Source organism: Lathyrus oleraceus, chromosome 2 (genome assembly GCF_024323335.1).
Source record: "Lathyrus oleraceus cultivar Zhongwan6 chromosome 2, CAAS_Psat_ZW6_1.0, whole genome shotgun sequence".
NCBI lineage: Eukaryota > Viridiplantae > Streptophyta > Magnoliopsida > Fabales > Fabaceae > Lathyrus > Lathyrus oleraceus.
In genome coordinates, this window is record NC_066580.1 from 467,263,561 (window position 1) to 467,280,405 (window position 16,845).

Consider the following 16,845-nt stretch of genomic DNA (forward strand, 5'->3'; position numbering starts at 1 on the left):
CAAGCAAGCCCTGATAGAGAATCGCCGTCTGAAGGAGAAAGAGCAAGATGCCCAGATGGAGTTGTATCAAGCCAAAGCTGATAGGTTGAGTTTGACTCATCAACTCAGAGATGTCCAGAATGCAGATATTGGGGGAGTAAGGAGCAAGAAGAGATCTTATGCAGAGATGGAAACCTTGCTAGATGCAGAGCACAAAGAGTGTTTGAGATTGCAGAGAGCTGAAGCCAGTTATCTGAAGAAGATCAGAGACTTGGAGAAGCAACTCAGAGACAAAGATATCCAGTTGAAGAAGGAAGTCGACCAGAGACTTGCATCAGAAAACCACCTTGGAGGAGAGGTGTTAGAGCTCAGAAGACAGTTGAAGGAGAAGATCACTCCCTTGCCAGAATGTTCAGAGTGTGAACTGTTGATAGACTAGTGTCACTACTTGAAGACGCTCATTCCTGGAAGTCATTTGTCTTAGCTTGTACTTTTCTGATGTTATGTTGAGAATCACCCCCAGGCTTGTTGGGTGGGATTCTTTGTTGTACTTTGTTGGATATTTGGATCTTTGTTGTATGATCCAGTTGCTCCTTTATAGATGAGATTGTTATTTCACTCTGTATTCACTGCTCTGGTGTATGCTGTTTCTGTATCTCCCTGTTGCTTTCATGTTGTTGCAGGTTGCCATCTTTTGAAGATGGATCAGGCTCTTTGAATGCCTGAGGAATGATCATTATCATTTGCATCATATGCATTAGCATCATACTCATAACATTTGCATAACAGGTGTTCTTGTGCCGACTTCTCACTCTGGTTCCTGTGTTAGGCAGGATAGCTGATCAGCGACCACACCGGTATTCTACTAGACTTAATCAACGAAGGAGCATGGATCAGGTTCAAAACGAATTGGCTGAGATGAGGGCGAACATGGCCCAGTTCATGACAATGATGCAAGGGGTTGCCCAGGGTCAGGAGGAGCTCCGTGCTTTGGTTCAGAGACAAGAAACGGTTATTCAGGCGTCTAACCGTGGTTCACCTGTTGCTCCACCTGTTCATGAGGCCGTTAATATTGCTGCCGCTCCCGTTTATGGCTATGCTACGGGAGATGAACTCAGGGGTATAAGAGTGGATGGACAGCCTCTTGCTGCAGAGGTCAATGTCAGAGCTACCCAAGTTCCGGTGCGTCATCCAGCTCCTATTGTCGACAGACAAGAGGACATGTTCACAATGCTGAGTGAAGATGATGGTGATGTTGTCAGAAGGGAGGATAGGGATCGTAAGGTTGATGCCCTGGCCGAAAAGATAAGAGCAATGGAATGCCAGAACTCTCTTGGGTTCGATGTCACAAATCTGGGATTGGTTGAAGGTCTGAGAATCCCCCATAAATTCAAAGCGCCCACCTTTGACAAGTACAACGGTACTTCTTGCCCTCACACTCATGTGCAGGCGTATTATCGGAAGATCTCGGCATATACAGATGACGAGAAGATGTGGATGTATTTTTTCCAAGATAGCCTATCTGGGGCATCTTTGGATTGGTACATGGAGCTCAAAAGAGATTCTATCCGATGTTGGAGGGATCTGGGAGAAGCTTTTCTCAGACAATACAAGCACAACATGGATATGGCACCTAGCCAGACTCAGCTGCAGAGTCTGTGCCAGAAAAATAATGAAAGCTTCAAAGAGTACGCCCAGAGGTGGCGTGAACTTGCCGCAAGAGTTCAACCCCCTATGCTAGAAAGGGAGTTGACTGATATGTTCATCGGCACACTTCAGGGAGTGTTCATGGACCGAATGGGGAGTTGCTCGTTTGGAAGCTTCTCCGATGTTGTGATCTGCGGTGAGAGGACGGAAAGTTTGATCAAAGCTGGGAAGATTAATGATGCTGGTGCCTCTTCATCCAAGAAACCTTTCTCTGGGGCACCTCGCTGTAGAGAAGGTGAAACCAACGCTGTTCAGCATCGCCGAGGGCCGAACAGAAATCAAAAACAATACAGACAGGTTGCTGTAGTGACCATCCCTGCACCTCAACAACGTCAACCTCCGTAACAACCGAGACAACAGCAACAACAACAACAACAACAACAACGTCCTTATCAGCCGAGGAAGAGGTTGCATCCTGACAGACGGTTTGATCCCTTGCCCATGACCTATGCTGAGCTACTGCCTGAGTTGCTCAGATTAGGTTTTGTGGAATTGAGGACGATGGCTCCACCAACTGTTTTGCCACCTGGGTACGATGCTAATGTCCGGTGCGATTTCCATTCTGGAGCACCAGGACATCACATTGAGAAGTGTCGGGCTTTTCAGCACAAAGTCCAGGATTTGATCGATTCCAAGGCGATCAATTTCTCTCCAGTGCCCAATGTTGTGAATAATCCTATGCCCACGCATGGCGCTCACAGGGTGAATTGTATTGAAGGGGTCGAATCTGAAGATCTGGTTGTCCATGTTGAAGAGATTCAGACTTCTCTACTGGTTGTCAAAGGTCGTCTGCTGAGTGGTGGTGTTCATCCGGGCTGTGGTGAAGACTGTTTGGGCTGTGCAGAGGCTGAGAACGGTTGTGAACTGTTAAGGGCTGGTGTCCAAAGATTGATTGATGAGGGCTGTGTGCAGTTTGGCCGGGCTGACAACAGAGATCGTGGGGCAGTGTTTACTGTCACGATATTCTTTAAACCGTCTGAGGGACGTACGCCTACAACAAGTGGTAATCCAGTTACCATTTCTGCACCAGTTTCTGGCAACGCTCCAACAACAATCATTGCTCCGGTAAGAAGGGCTGTGAACAGTAATGTCGTGCCTTGGAAGTACGACAATGCCTACCGAAGCAACAGAAGGGCTGAAAACAGGGTCAAACCTTCGAATCAAGCGCCCGTGACAATTGGTGTGCCTGTCAGTAAAGCTCCTGTGGTTGTGAGTCCACCTGTGGACAATGTGGGTGGTCCAGGAGGCTTTACTCGTAGTGGTCGGTTGTTTGCTCCTCAATCGCTGAGGGATGCCAATGCTGAGGCATCTACTAGAGCTAAGGGTAAACAGGCCGTAGTTGATGAAGCGCCTGCTCAAACGAATGTGCCTGGTGGCTCGTTCGAAAAGGACGTGGAGGAGTTCATGCGCATCATTAAGAAGAGTGACTACAAGATAGTGGATCAGCTCAACCAAACTCCCTCCAAAATCTCTATCCTTTCCCTGCTGTTGTGCTCTGAGGCACATAGAGACGCCTTGTTGAAGATGTTAAATATGGCGTATGTACCTCAGGAGATTTCTGTCAATCAGCTTGAGGGTGTAATTGCTAATGTGAGCACCAGACATGGCGTGGGATTTACAGATCTTGATCTGACGCCCGAGGGGCGGAATCATAACAAAGCCTTGCACATCACTATGGAGTGTAAGGGGGCTGTACTGTCTCACGTACTAGTAGACACCGGATCTTCTCTGAACGTGCTGCCAAAGCAAATCTTGAAGAAGATACCTGTTGAAGGGGTTGTGTTGACGCCTAGTGACCTTGTGGTTCGTGCTTTTGACGGATCCAAACGTTCTGTGTTTGGGGAAGTCACTTTGCCCATAAAGATAGGTCCTGAGGAGTTTGACATCGTCTTCTATGTCATGGACATCCAGCCTGCTTACAGTTGCCTACTGGAACGTCCATGGATTCATGCAGCAGGGGCAGTCTCGTCGACTCTCCATCAGAAGCTCAAATACGTCTGGAACGGTCAGATTGTGACCGTATGCGGTGAAGAGGATATCTTGGTGAGTCATTTATCCTCGTTCAAATATGTCGAGGTGGATGGCGAGATCCACGAGACTTTATGCCAGGCGTTCGAGACGGTGGCTATTGAGAAGGTGGCGTATGCTGAACAGAGGAAGCCAGGTGCTTCAATTACTTCTTACAAGCAAGCTAAGGAAGTTGTTGACTCTGGTAGAGCTGAAGGCTGGGGCAAGATGGTGGACTTGCCTGTCAAGGAGGACAAGTTTGGCATTGGATATGAGCCTCTCCGAGCAGAGCAGGGTGCAGCAGGTCCTAGTACCTTTACCAGCGCAGGGCTAATGAACCACGGTGATGTCTTCGCAGCTGATGTTGAAGACAGTGACAGTGACATTGATCTCGACTGCTGGGTTCGCCCGAGTGCACCAGGGGAAGTGATCAACAACTGGACTGCAGAGGATATAGTCCAAGTTACTCTTCAGACAGAGTAATTTTCTTTTGTTTTTTCATTCTGCACAAAACCCTACGTTCTGCCCAAGACGTAGTGGTTCATTGTAGGGCCTCATGTTTTCAATGATTATCATTAATAAAGGACGTTTTGCGAACAATTTTGTGATCCCTGTCTTTCTATTTTTGTTTTTCACTTTTCAAAAAAATAAAAAATGGCAATGTTTTTTGTTTTTGTGACTTTATTGAAATCTTTTTCTAAAACAAGGCATTAAACATGCAGAAATGATCTTATGGCATCCACTATGAACAAATCTGTTATGGCTCAGTATGATTTCGACAATCCCATCTACCAAGCTGAAGAGGAGGGTGAGGAAGACAGTGAACTCCCGAAAGAATTGGCTAGATTGTTGAAGCAAGAGGAAAGGGTCATCCAACCTCATCAGGAGGAGTTGGAGATTGTTAATCTTGGTACTGAGGACGCCAGAAGGGATATCAAGATCGGGGCTGCTTTGAAACCAGAGATCAAGAGCAGATTGATCGAGATGCTGAGAGAGTATGTGGAGATATTCGCCTGGTCTTATCAAGATATGCCTGGGCTGAATACTGATATTGTGGTTCATAGACTACCTCTCAGAGATGATTGTCCTTCGGTCAAACAGAAGCTTCGTAGAACGAGTCCTGATATGGCAGTGAAAATCAAGGAAGAGGTTCAAAAGCAGTTCGATGCGGGTTTCTTGTCAGTAACAACTTACCCACCGTGGGTAGCCAACATCGTTCCCGTGCCGAAGAAGGATGGCAAAGTCAGAATGTGTGTCGATTACCGGGATCTGAACAGAGCGAGTCCGAAAGATGATTTCCCATTACCTCACATTGATGTGTTGGTGGATAATACGGCTCAATCCTCGGTATTCTCTTTCATGGATGGTTTCTCGGGCTATAATCAGATTAAGATGGCGCCAGAGGACATGGAAAAGACGACATTCATTACACCTTGGGGCACGTTCTGCTATAAGGTGATGCCATTTGGGCTGAAGAATGCCGGTGCTACCTATCAGAGGGCAATGACGACTCTCTTTCATGACATGATGCACAAAGAGATTGAAGTGTACGTGGATGATATGATTGCGAAGTCGCAGACAGAAGAGGAGCACCTGGTTAACTTGCAGAAGTTGTTCGACAGATTGGTCAAGTTCAAACTGAGGCTGAATCCAAACAAGTGTACGTTTGGTGTGAGATCAGGGAAGCTGTTAGGCTTCATTGTCAGTGAGAAAGGGATTGAGGTTGATCCGGCTAAAGTCAAAGCTATTCAGGAAATGCCTGAACCGAAAACAGAAAAGCAGGTTCGTGGGTTTTTAGGGAGATTGAATTACATTGCAAGGTTTGTATCTCACCTAACTGCCACGTGTGAACCAATATTCAAATTGCTTAGAAAGAATCAGGCAATCAAATGGAATGATGACTGTCAGAAAGCTTTTGACAAGATAAAAGAGTATTTACAGAAACCTCCGATCCTGATTCCTCCCGTTCCAGGGAGACCATTGATAATGTACCTGTCAGTGACCGAGAACTCGATGGGGTGTGTATTGGGACAACATGACGAGTCTGGTCGAAAAGAGCATGCCATATACTACCTTAGCAAAAAGTTTACCGACTGTGAAATCAAATATTCACAACTTGAGAAAACTTGTTGTGCTTTGGCCTGGGCTGCTCGCCGACTGAGGCAGTATATGCTGAACCATACTACCCTATTGATTTCTAAGATGGATCCAGTGAAATACATCTTTGAGAAGCCGACTCTCACTGGACGTGTTGCCCGATGGCAGATGATCTTAACAGAGTACGATATCCAGTACACGTCGCAGAAAGCTATCAAAGGTAGTGTTTTGTCAGACTATCTCGCCGAGTAACCGATAGACGACTATCAGCCTATGATGTTTGAATTCCCTGATGAAGACATCATGTATCTTAAGATGAAAGATTGTGAAGAACCTCTTGTCGAGGAAGGACCGGATCCTGATGACAAGTGGACACTGATGTTTGATGGGGCCGTGAATGTGAATGGTAATGGTGTTGGTGCAGTGCTGATCAATCCGAAAGGTGCTCATATACCCTTTTCCGCTAGATTGACGTTTGATGTCACCAACAACGAAGCTGAGTATGAGGCTTGTATCATGGGAATAGAAGAAGCCATTGATTTGAGGATCAAAACGCTTGACATTTTTGGAGATTCCGCTCTAGTGATCAATCAGGTCAATGGAGATTGGAATACGAACCAGCCACATTTGATTCCGTATAGAGATTACACCAGAAGAATACTGACGTTCTTCAAGAAGGTGAAGTTGTATCATGTCCCGCGGGATGAGAATCAAATGGCTGATGCCTTGGCTACTTTATCTTCCATGATAAAAGTTCATTTGTGGAATCATGTGCCACATCTTTCGGTGAATCGACTCGAGAGGCCTGCGTATGTGTTTGCAGCCGAGTCTGTTGCGATTGATGAGAAGCCGTGGTACTATGATATCAAGAACTTCCTCAAGACTTAGGAGTATCCTGAAGGTGCGTCAAAGAATGACAAGAAGACCCTGAGAAGGCTGGCCGGAAGCTTTTATCTGAATCAGGATGACGTGCTGTATAAGAGGAACTTTGACATGGTCTTGCTCAGATGCGTGGATAGACACGAAGCAGACATGTTAATGCAAGAAGTGCACGAGGGTTCGTTTGGTACCCATGCTGGTGGTCATGCAATGTCGAAGAAACTGTTGAGAGCCGGTTATTACTGGATGACTATGGAATCTGATTGCTTCAAGTATGCTCGGAAGTGCCATAAGTGCCAGATATATGCTGATAAGGTGCATGTACCACCAAGCCCGTTGAATGTCATGAACTCGCCTTGGCCGTTTGCCATGTGGGGCATTGACATGATTGGGAAGATTGAGCCTACTGCTTCAAATGGACATCGCTTCATCTTGGTCGCGATTGATTACTTCACCAAGTGGGTGGAAGCAGCTTCCTATGCTAATGTTACCAAACAAGTGGTTGCCCGGTTCATCAAGAAAGAGATCATCTGTCGTTATGGAGTTCCTGAGAGAATCATCACTGACAATGGTTCGAATCTCAATAACAAGATGATGAAAGAACTTTGCAGAGATTTCAAGATTGAACATCACAATTCTTCTCCTTACAGACCAAAGATGAATGGTGCTGTAGAGGCGGCTAACAAGAATATCAAGAAGATTGTGCAGAAAATGGTCGTGACGTACAAGGATTGGCATGAGATGCTGCCTTTTGCTTTGCATGGGTACCGTACCTCAGTACGTACGTCGACTGGGGCAACCCCGTACTCCCTTGTGTATGGTATGGAAGCGGTCCTACCTGTTGAAGTGGAGATCCCTTCTCTGAGGGTATTGTTGGATGTCAAGCTGGACGAGGCCGAGTGGATTCGAACAAGGTTTAACGAGTTAAGCCTTATCGAAGAGAGACGGCTAGCAGCTGTGTGCCATGGGCAGTTGTATCAGAGAAGGATGAAGCGAGCCTTTGATCAGAAAGTGCGTCCTCGGACATTTCAGACTGGTGATCTAGTTCTGAAGAGGATCCTTCCTCCCGGTACAGATAACAGGGGCAAGTGGACTCCCAATTATGAAGGTCCATACGTTGTGAAGAAGGTTTTCTCCGGTGGAGCCTTGATGCTTACAACTATGGATGGTGAAGATTTTCCGTCCCCGGTTAACTCAGATGTAGTAAAAAAATACTTCGCATAAATTGACCCGCTGGACAAAAAGAATAAAAGAGTCCAGGCAAAAAGGGCATCCCGGCGAACCAAAAAAACAGAAAGAAAAGGTTCGGGCAAAAGATAGGGATAAAAAATGAAAAGAATTTGTACACCCGGTAAGTCGAAAACCCGCGAGGGCGGCTTAGGCAAAAATGGGTATCCCGGTGGATTGAAAACCCGAAAGGGCGATCCAGCCAAAAGAGGGATTAAAGCGAAGACTACAGTCTGAGTTATCTGTACTTCATCACGCTTCGTCATATGCCATCTCGAAAGATGTGATCGGTCCAATCATTCTTCTCAGAAAGCAAAGAGTTGGGAGGAAAACTGATGATCTGTGAGTTATAACAGGATTGGGAAATAGTGGATGCCGTGTTCACATTGCCATTAGGATACATTTTTTCCTTTTGTGCGCAATTACCTCTTTCTAGGAATTGCTTCCCAATGTACCCGCCTTTTCAAGCGCATTTTCAATCAATAAAAGTCGTTATTCAGATAAATAGCTCTCTTGTTTTTATTTTACTGTTTTGTTTGCAAAGACGTCCGAAGTTTTGATAAACATTGCATATAAAAACATGAAGGCTTAACAATAACTTGCAGAAAGATAAAACATTTGAAAATCATTTTGAATGTTGAGGACACTTGAGCGTATCTTGTCCATGTATCCCTGGGGCATGTTGATTGTGGTTGTTTTGCAGGTCATTATCTGTGAGCATTCCCCAGCAGATATTTTCTCTCCAAGCAAGTTCGAGAGCTATCAGAGTCTATTCTCTCCCCAGCAGTCGGGTTTGAAATAGTATTGCCATCCCCAGCATGGTCGTGAGCGTTTGTTTCCCAGCAGGGTTGTGAATGTTTCTTCCCAACACAGGGTCTGATGTGTGTTTTTACCCGCCAGAATTTCGGTTCATCCTCAGCAGAGAAGTGTTTCATCCCCAACAGAGGTTTTCCCCAGCTAGTCCCCGAGTGGAGCGGGTTTCAATGAAATATTTCTCCAACAGAGTTCATCCTACCAGCGGATTTGACGAGTTTTCGTAGCAGAATGTTGTTTGCATCCCCAGCTGAGTCTATTCTACTTGTGGATTGCGTGGGTCGTCCCCAGTGGAGTAGCAATTATTTCCCAAAGCTATCGTAACTGAGGTTTGGTTGAGTCTTCCCCAGTGAAGTCGCTTTATCATTCCCCGGTAAGGTCGTCTCGTTACTCCCCGGCGAGTAGTTTCACCAGAGAGTTGCCTGGTTTGTGTAACACCTCAAAATTTGCCCTCCTCTTCTTTTAAAAAAAAAAAAAAAAAAAAAAAAAAAAAAAAAAAAAATTGGCTATGAGTCGACCATAGGGGTCAGCGCATAGACCACGGGTCAGCGCATAACATGTTTGAGCCGACCTGTGGTCGACGCCTAGCAGGCTATGGTCGACGCATAGCAGGCTATGGTCGACGCATAGCAGGCTATGAGTCGACCGCTCGCGCGGAAACTCAGTTTTTTGAGTGTTTTTCACTGTGTGAGGCTGTTTTTTGGTTGTTGAGTTAGTTATTTTCCAAATTTTGTTCACACAACTCATTTCTCACTAATTTCACTTCAAGTTTGCTAATTGAGATTAGTAGAGTGGATTAGCATTGGTATAAATCACTAATTGTAACAGAATTTGGGAAGACATTTTTCATTCTCCAAGAATCATAACAGAATTTCCCTCCCAAAACCTCTCAAATTCTCAAAACTTCATCACACATTTTTCATGAATTCTCATCCAATTCTTCATCATTTTTGATCATTCTTCTTGGATCTACACTCTACAAGTGATTGCGCATAACTGTTTCAACAAACTCGTGGCCAAAGCTTGCTGAATTTGGACTGTTGCATTCAAGGTCATCAATGGCAATTTCATGATTCTTCAAGCTGGAGCTGTTTTGAGCTGCAAAACCTCTTTCAATCATCTTCTTAAGCTTCAATCAACTTCTGTTTTCATCTTGTGGATCTTGAAACACGCGATTGCAACTTCTACACATTCATAAGGTGAGATCTCGAATTTTCCAATTCTTGAAATTAACACATGGCTTTGATAGATCTCCTAGTGTAGAGTAGAATGAAGCTTGAATCGTGTGTTTTGGTTGAGTATTAAGGAAGAGATCTGGAATTGAGGTTTGATGTTTAAATGATGTTTTGATCGGTTCATGCTGTGTAGTTAGAATTAGGAAAAATTAGGTTGATATTCATGATGTGTGGTGAGAGATCTTTCCAACGGTGTATGGATTGTTGAATTTGATGATGATTTGTTCATGCTGGATTTTGATGATGAATATGCGAAGAACATTGATGAATGTTGAAATAATTTTCCAGAATTGGCTTTTTGATCTTCATTTCGCGTTTCTGACATGCTGTTGATGTTTGTGGTACTGTAGCGCACTACTTTTTCACATTTTTTATTTTTCTTCCATATTAAAAAATTCATAACTAATTCAAAAATAATCCAAAAAATGTGAGGATTTTTTCTATGGATTCCAAATTCCCTGTAGATTTTTATGGACGTGAATTTGCAAGTTGTGCTTGGTAAAAAATAGGTTTGACTTAGAGATGTTTGACTTAGGTGTATTTTTGATACCTTTTGCCATTTTTGATGTGAAATCCTCATGCTTTAAAATAAATGTCTGAAAATTTTTGTGGTGATTCTAGACACATCAATGGAGATTTACATGTGCATTTCATACATTTTTGATACCTGGTCAATGAGCAGCAAATTCTGGAACTTAGGTGTGACAATTTGTGTCACACCTCATTATGTCAACTTGCTGGATTGTTTTGAGTGACCTATACTTGTTGGATTAATTTGAAATTTTTCATGGTAAATTGTTGACATGTTAGGATGCTTGGTGAATTTTTGTAGAATTTTTCACTGCATTTTCTAATTGATCATGATTTTTCATTTCTGGTGATTGATTTTGCAAGCTCATGTGACCTAGGTTGGTAGATTGATTGGGAAATGCTCATATTGTATTGTATGGCCATGAAATTTGGTATGAATGTAGTGGACACATGTTAGGACCTCCCTGTTTTGGTCTCATCCATTTCTTTTTTGTTTTCAATGAGATATGAATTTTTGAAGTGGCTGTATGCATTGATGGTGTGAATTGAAGCATGGAATTGTATCTGTTTTTGACGATTTTCATTGACATGGTTCCATTTGCCCAATTGAGCTCAAATTTGACATGGTAGACCTTGATTGACCCCTGTTTAGGTGTATTAAATTTGAGATTTTTTTGATGTGTTTTGGCATGGCTTTGAATGCAATACTTCTGTTTGTATATTTGGTGCTTCATTTGAACCAATATGGATTGTTTTGTGCATGAATTGAACTCGATGGATGATATAAACATGAGGCCAAGGATGTTTGCTCTTGTTTGATATTAATTTGATGTTGGATGGTGGATACCTTGCTGTTTTAATTTTTTTCTTGCTTTGGGACCCTAGGCTTGGCCTAGTGGTCTAGTTGCTAATGTTTGCTTGGTTTTCAGGATCAAAAGCATAATGTACATGGAGAATGATACAAGTTGATTTTAATTGATGTTGTGGATGTTTGTACACTAACATAACATTGTTTTATAGGTGTTGGAGCTTGGGCTTAAGCCTTGAGCTTGCTTTGTGTTGTATTGTTTAAACTGTTTGATTGTTTGCTGTACAATTTGTCTGATTGAATACTGACTGAGTTTGATTGTTTCCAGGTACTTTAGTTGCTCAGTTCCTTGTGAACTATTGCTTTGCTTTGCTTAAGCAACTTGCATTTGAGGTATAACCTTCTTACTTCATGTAGTCTGGAGACCCGGCTGTTACCGGGCCGGGCAAATTGTCTGAAGTCCTCCTTAAGAGGCAATGATTGTGGTTGTTTATTTTTAAGCCCAAGCAGGAAAAGTCCTTCAAGTAAGGCAATTGGTGGAAGGTAGGGACAAGCAGCCTGTCCCCCACTATTCAGTTGAGTCTTCTCCTTGCTCCCATTACATGGTTGTAGCATTGAGATTAAAAGCCCAAGATCCTGTGCAGTGCACATTGAGTCAGAGTCATCGAGTATAGAAGGGTTCCCCTATTCTGGACCCATGCTCATTTGTCAGCTCTCCCTGGTTAGGGATAAGAGCTGTGAGGTCTCATCCTCACTTCATCCTTTCATCTGCTTCACCTTAGCCTCGTAATGGCAAGGTTAAGAGCAAACACAGCCCGTACAGACGACTTGCTGAGGCAGTCAAACCTGATTGATTGAGCCCCTTGTTTGGCTATAGTGCGTGTTATGTGGATATCTGATTGACATGCTTGTTTGAGATGCTTGTTCTCATTTGATGTATGATATGATGCTTGTGTGCTAGCTTCTTTCCTGGTTAGGTTAGTTTGCTTATGCAAGTAGGATAGAAAACCGAACTTAGGGTTAACGATGCATGACAACATTAGGCTCGAGTCTCAGCTCCCTAGTTGTGTATCTTTCCCCGGTTTCTGGTTAGCAATTTAGTCCCTTTCAGGGGAACTACATCGCCCTGATCCTCGTGCCAGACGAGGTATGTAGGCAGGTGGTCGTGCGAGACCACTCCGGGCAACCTTTTTCTTTTTTGCGTGTGTTTAATTGTTATATGACTGTGTGTTTTGGCTCGGATGCCGACGTAAGTCCAATAATTGGCTGTCGGGCTCCACGTTTGCCGTTTTGTGTGTGTTTTGGTTCGGATGCCGACGTAACTCCATCCAGTGGTTGTCGGGCTCCATGTTTGCCACCCTTGCTTGTTTGTATGTTTTGTGTTGTTTGGCGTGCGTAAGCCGAACTACAGTGGCTCTGATTCTTGTTCCAGACAAGATATGTAGGCATAAGGTGCGATACCTTATCGAGCCCTTTCTTCTTAACCCCACCTGCGTTCCCTGTGTGTGTGTGTGATGTATGTTTATAGCAACCTTATCTTTCTAGAACGTGGATCCCGTCGAGTACGACGGACGTGAGGGGTGCTAATACCTTCCCCTTGCGTAACCGACTCCCTTACCCTTCTCTCTGGTCGCGAGACCATGTCTTTCCAGGTTTCTCTGAGCGTTTCCTTTCCCTGTCTTGGGATAAATAACGTTTAGTGGCGGCTCTGTTTGTTGTTTTTATTTGAGTCTCGCCGGTTGATTTTTCGCAGGATGCGACAGCTGGCGACTCTGCTGGGGATTTGATGTAGACCTATGCTGGTCCATCGTCCCTAAGCGAGTCCTTCCTAGCGTTCTAGGATTGGTTTTGGTTGCTTGTATTGTTTATTTATTGCATTTATTATTCTAACCCATGTATATATGTGCATTAAATACTTGCGTGCATCATACTATCATGTTGTTGCCGTCCTCTGCAGGTGGTTCTGTTGTTTGGGGTGGGTGTTCTGAGTGGGGCTAAAACCCAGGCCCGAGTATACACCTAGGATTAGCGTGGTCTCATGTCGCTCATGTGTCGGTTGGGCATATTGTTGCGACGTGACATACCACAAGTCGGACGAGGTTCATCTGAGAAGTGCTCTTCCAGTGGGGTTCTCCACTTTGGTTGGGTTATCTCTTTTGGGCTGTTGACTCTGATGACCGATCATTTCCCGGATCTTTGGTTTAGACGATCTTAAGGGAGCTACAATGGCACACCCGAAAGGGCAAACCCATTGAGTATCTCTGCCCGATTGTCGAGACTATTATCCGCCTTAGGATGACCTGTTTAGAATTTACCTGTGAGGGGAGGGCTGATTCTTTCAGATGCATGTTCAGATGGTGATTCAGATGGTGACTATTTGTTCCGTGGGTCCTATTTATGAGTCGGATTTATGGTCGTTTATTTCTGAGACGCCGGAGTGCTGTCCGTGGTATTTATCAGTGGGGATCCGTTTATTTCGGATTCCCCGGGCCGAGATATTTATCAGTGGGGACCCGTTTATTTCGGATTCCCTGGGCCGATTCAGATGGTGATGGTGTGTCTGATCAGAGACCAGTGGTGATGATGATGTATCTGTCTTCCGTTTATTTCGGAACCCGTGGGTCAGAATTGTGATTGTGTATTCCTCAGATGGTTATGATCAGTTCAGAGCCCAGATTCAGTGCAGATGATCAGATGGCTTGGAGGATGGCAACGCATTGCATTCATTCATCAGCATCATTGCATCTTGCATTAATTACATCTAACACATGTTTACCCATATGCAGGGACCCTTTGGATCGAGATCTTGGCTGAGAGACTTTCTATTCAGAGATGAGAAGACCCGGCTTGAAGGACGATGTTGCTTACAGTTTCTTTGACCCGGATATCAGTGTGTTGAAGGATATGATAGCATTGATCACTCCTGACCATGTGGGGTTGTTTCGTGAGGTGTATGGGGGTATTCTGAAGACAGTTTTCAGGCTCATGGATAGAGACAGGAGTGCCATCCATACTCTACTTCAGTTTTACGATCCCGAGCTGAGGTGTTTCGTCTTCCCGGATTATGTGCTAGGGCCCATGTTGGAGGATTATGCTGATATTTTGAGTATCCAGATCAGGGATCAGGTTCCTTTCCGTGTTACTAAGGAAGAACCTGATATTGGTGGGATTTCCCGTGCTTTCTATCTGAGTCCAGAGGAAGTGAAGAGTAATCTGAAGGAGAAGGGTAAGCTGCCTGGTTTTCATCTGAGTTTCCTAGAGGCTAAGGCTAAGGAGCAGTCAGAGATGGGGAATTGGGAAGCTGTCTGTGCTTTGGTTGCTGCGAGCATTTATGGGATCATTCTGTTTCCGAACCAGAAGAACTTTGTGGATATCAATGCCATCCGCTTGTTTATTCGAAGGAATCCTATCCCTACATTGATTGGAGATGTCTATTATTCGGTTCATAACCGGAATGAGAAGAGGCGTGGGGGTTTGATTCGATGCTGTGCTCAGTTATTGGTCAAGTGGTTTATGGGTTACTTGCCATCCAGGGGTGCTTTTGTCCTTCTGGGCCAGAATGTTACTTGGGCGACTAAACTGATGGGCTTGAGAGCTAAGGACATAGATTGGACTCACAGTAGCGGGGTTGGCCAAGATTTTATCTGCAGTTGTAGGGGTTTTCCCAATGTGCCACTTATAGGGGTGCAGGGTTGCATTAATTATAACCCGACACTTCTTAAGAGGCAGATGGGATTCGCTATGGAGCTTCCACCATACAAGAGTGATGTTCAGGAATCTGTGTACTTCCCGGTTGAGGGTAACCGGGATAGGGTAAAGCAGGTATCCGATGCATGGCGCAGCATTCAGAGGAAGGGCAAGGCTTCTTGGGGTAAAGCTAACAACAGATCTTTTCCTCCGTTCGATGATTGGCTCAGAAAGAGAGTGGAGCTTACTTGTCTACCGTTTCCTATGGTCGATCCGTGGTATCCGTTGGTTGAGGAGACTCCTTCTACTGTTAGCATGGATGAGTTCTTAGAGATGAAGCGGGAGAGAGATCAGCTGCTTACAGAGAAGACGGAACGGGAGATGAGTGTTGCTCGGGTTCAGAGAGCTAATCAGGAGCTCAAAGCAAAGATGGAAGATCAGGATAAGCGGCATGCTTTGGAGACCAAGCGATTTGAGATGGATACAGCCTATTATGGGAAGATCAGCCAAGCTTTAGCATCGTCCAACCGGGAGCATGACATCACAAAGGAGAAGCTGTTCAGAGCATCCCAGGTTATTGAAGATGAGAAGAGGAGGCAGATCCTTGTCAGAGAACAGAGGGATGAGAGAGCCAGAGTACTTGCTGCAGAGTGGGAAGCAGAGAAAGCGAAGATCAGGGCTGAGAGAGATCATTACCTAGCTGAGAGAGATCATTACTTCAGGCAGATGAAGATTCATCAGAAGGAAGTTGGAAGACTACAGCAGGAGAACACCGAGCTCAGGTTCGCCGTAGAGTTCGCAAGGATGGAAGGCGAGATGGGGCCACCTGTGGGACCCTCATCCAGATAGATCTTTCATTTGTGTTGAATTACCGTCAGGCTTGTTGACGGAATTCATTTGCTTGTATTTCTTTCCTATTTTGGAGGATTGTATTTGATATCTGATCTGATGTATGACTATTGCACTGATTGTGCACTCTTTTGGTTATGTGATGGCGATTTTCATTCAGTGACTGGTCTTCAAGTTTTATTTGCTTTACCGTATGCACTTACACAAGCACACACATGGTTGGGGGTATTCTTGCTAAATCACATATCTCCGATCTGCACAACAAAATCAAACACTGCTAATCAGAATGTTAATGCCGGCTTATTATTTGTCTCAATGATGCCAGGGTCGAGAGACAAAGTGTCCTTCATGTGGATAGACACTGCATTCATGCATTGATCATAATAACTGTGCTTTATTTTGCAGGTGTTTGTTACTAACGTGTTTGTTTGTAAACAGGAATCATTGCTCGCGCTCGAAGAGTAGTACCCTTGCACTCAACTCGCCCTCACAGATATTACACAAGAAGAAACACTCCCAGACTCATGGAGCTTCCCAGTGCTGATATGCTGGAATTGAAGGAGAAAATGACCGAACTGATCAATATAATGCAAGGTTTTGCCATTGGTCAGAAGGCTCTCGCAGATAAAGTTGAGAAACTCGAGCGGGTTTCTGCTCAGAACAGTGGGGTCAACCTGGATGGAGTCTCCAACCAGGGGCAGGGATCTCGTGATGGTGGAAAGAGGACAACAGTTGGTCTGGTGAATAATGCTGGTGCTGCTGGTCAACCTGGGCCTAGTCAGAACATGAAAGACAACTTTGTGCCTCCGTTTTATGGGTTTGATGAAGATCAGGAGGAGGATAGAGAGGCTGACCAGTTCTCTATGCGAAATGAGCCTTTTGTGCCTTACGACATTCCTCCTCAGAATAAGGAAATCCAGCTGCTGGCTGAGAAGATAAAAGTGCTTGAGAGCTATGCCACTCCTGGGGTGGTAAACATGTCCAACATGGGATTGGTGGAGGGAATTGTGATCCCTCAGAAATTCA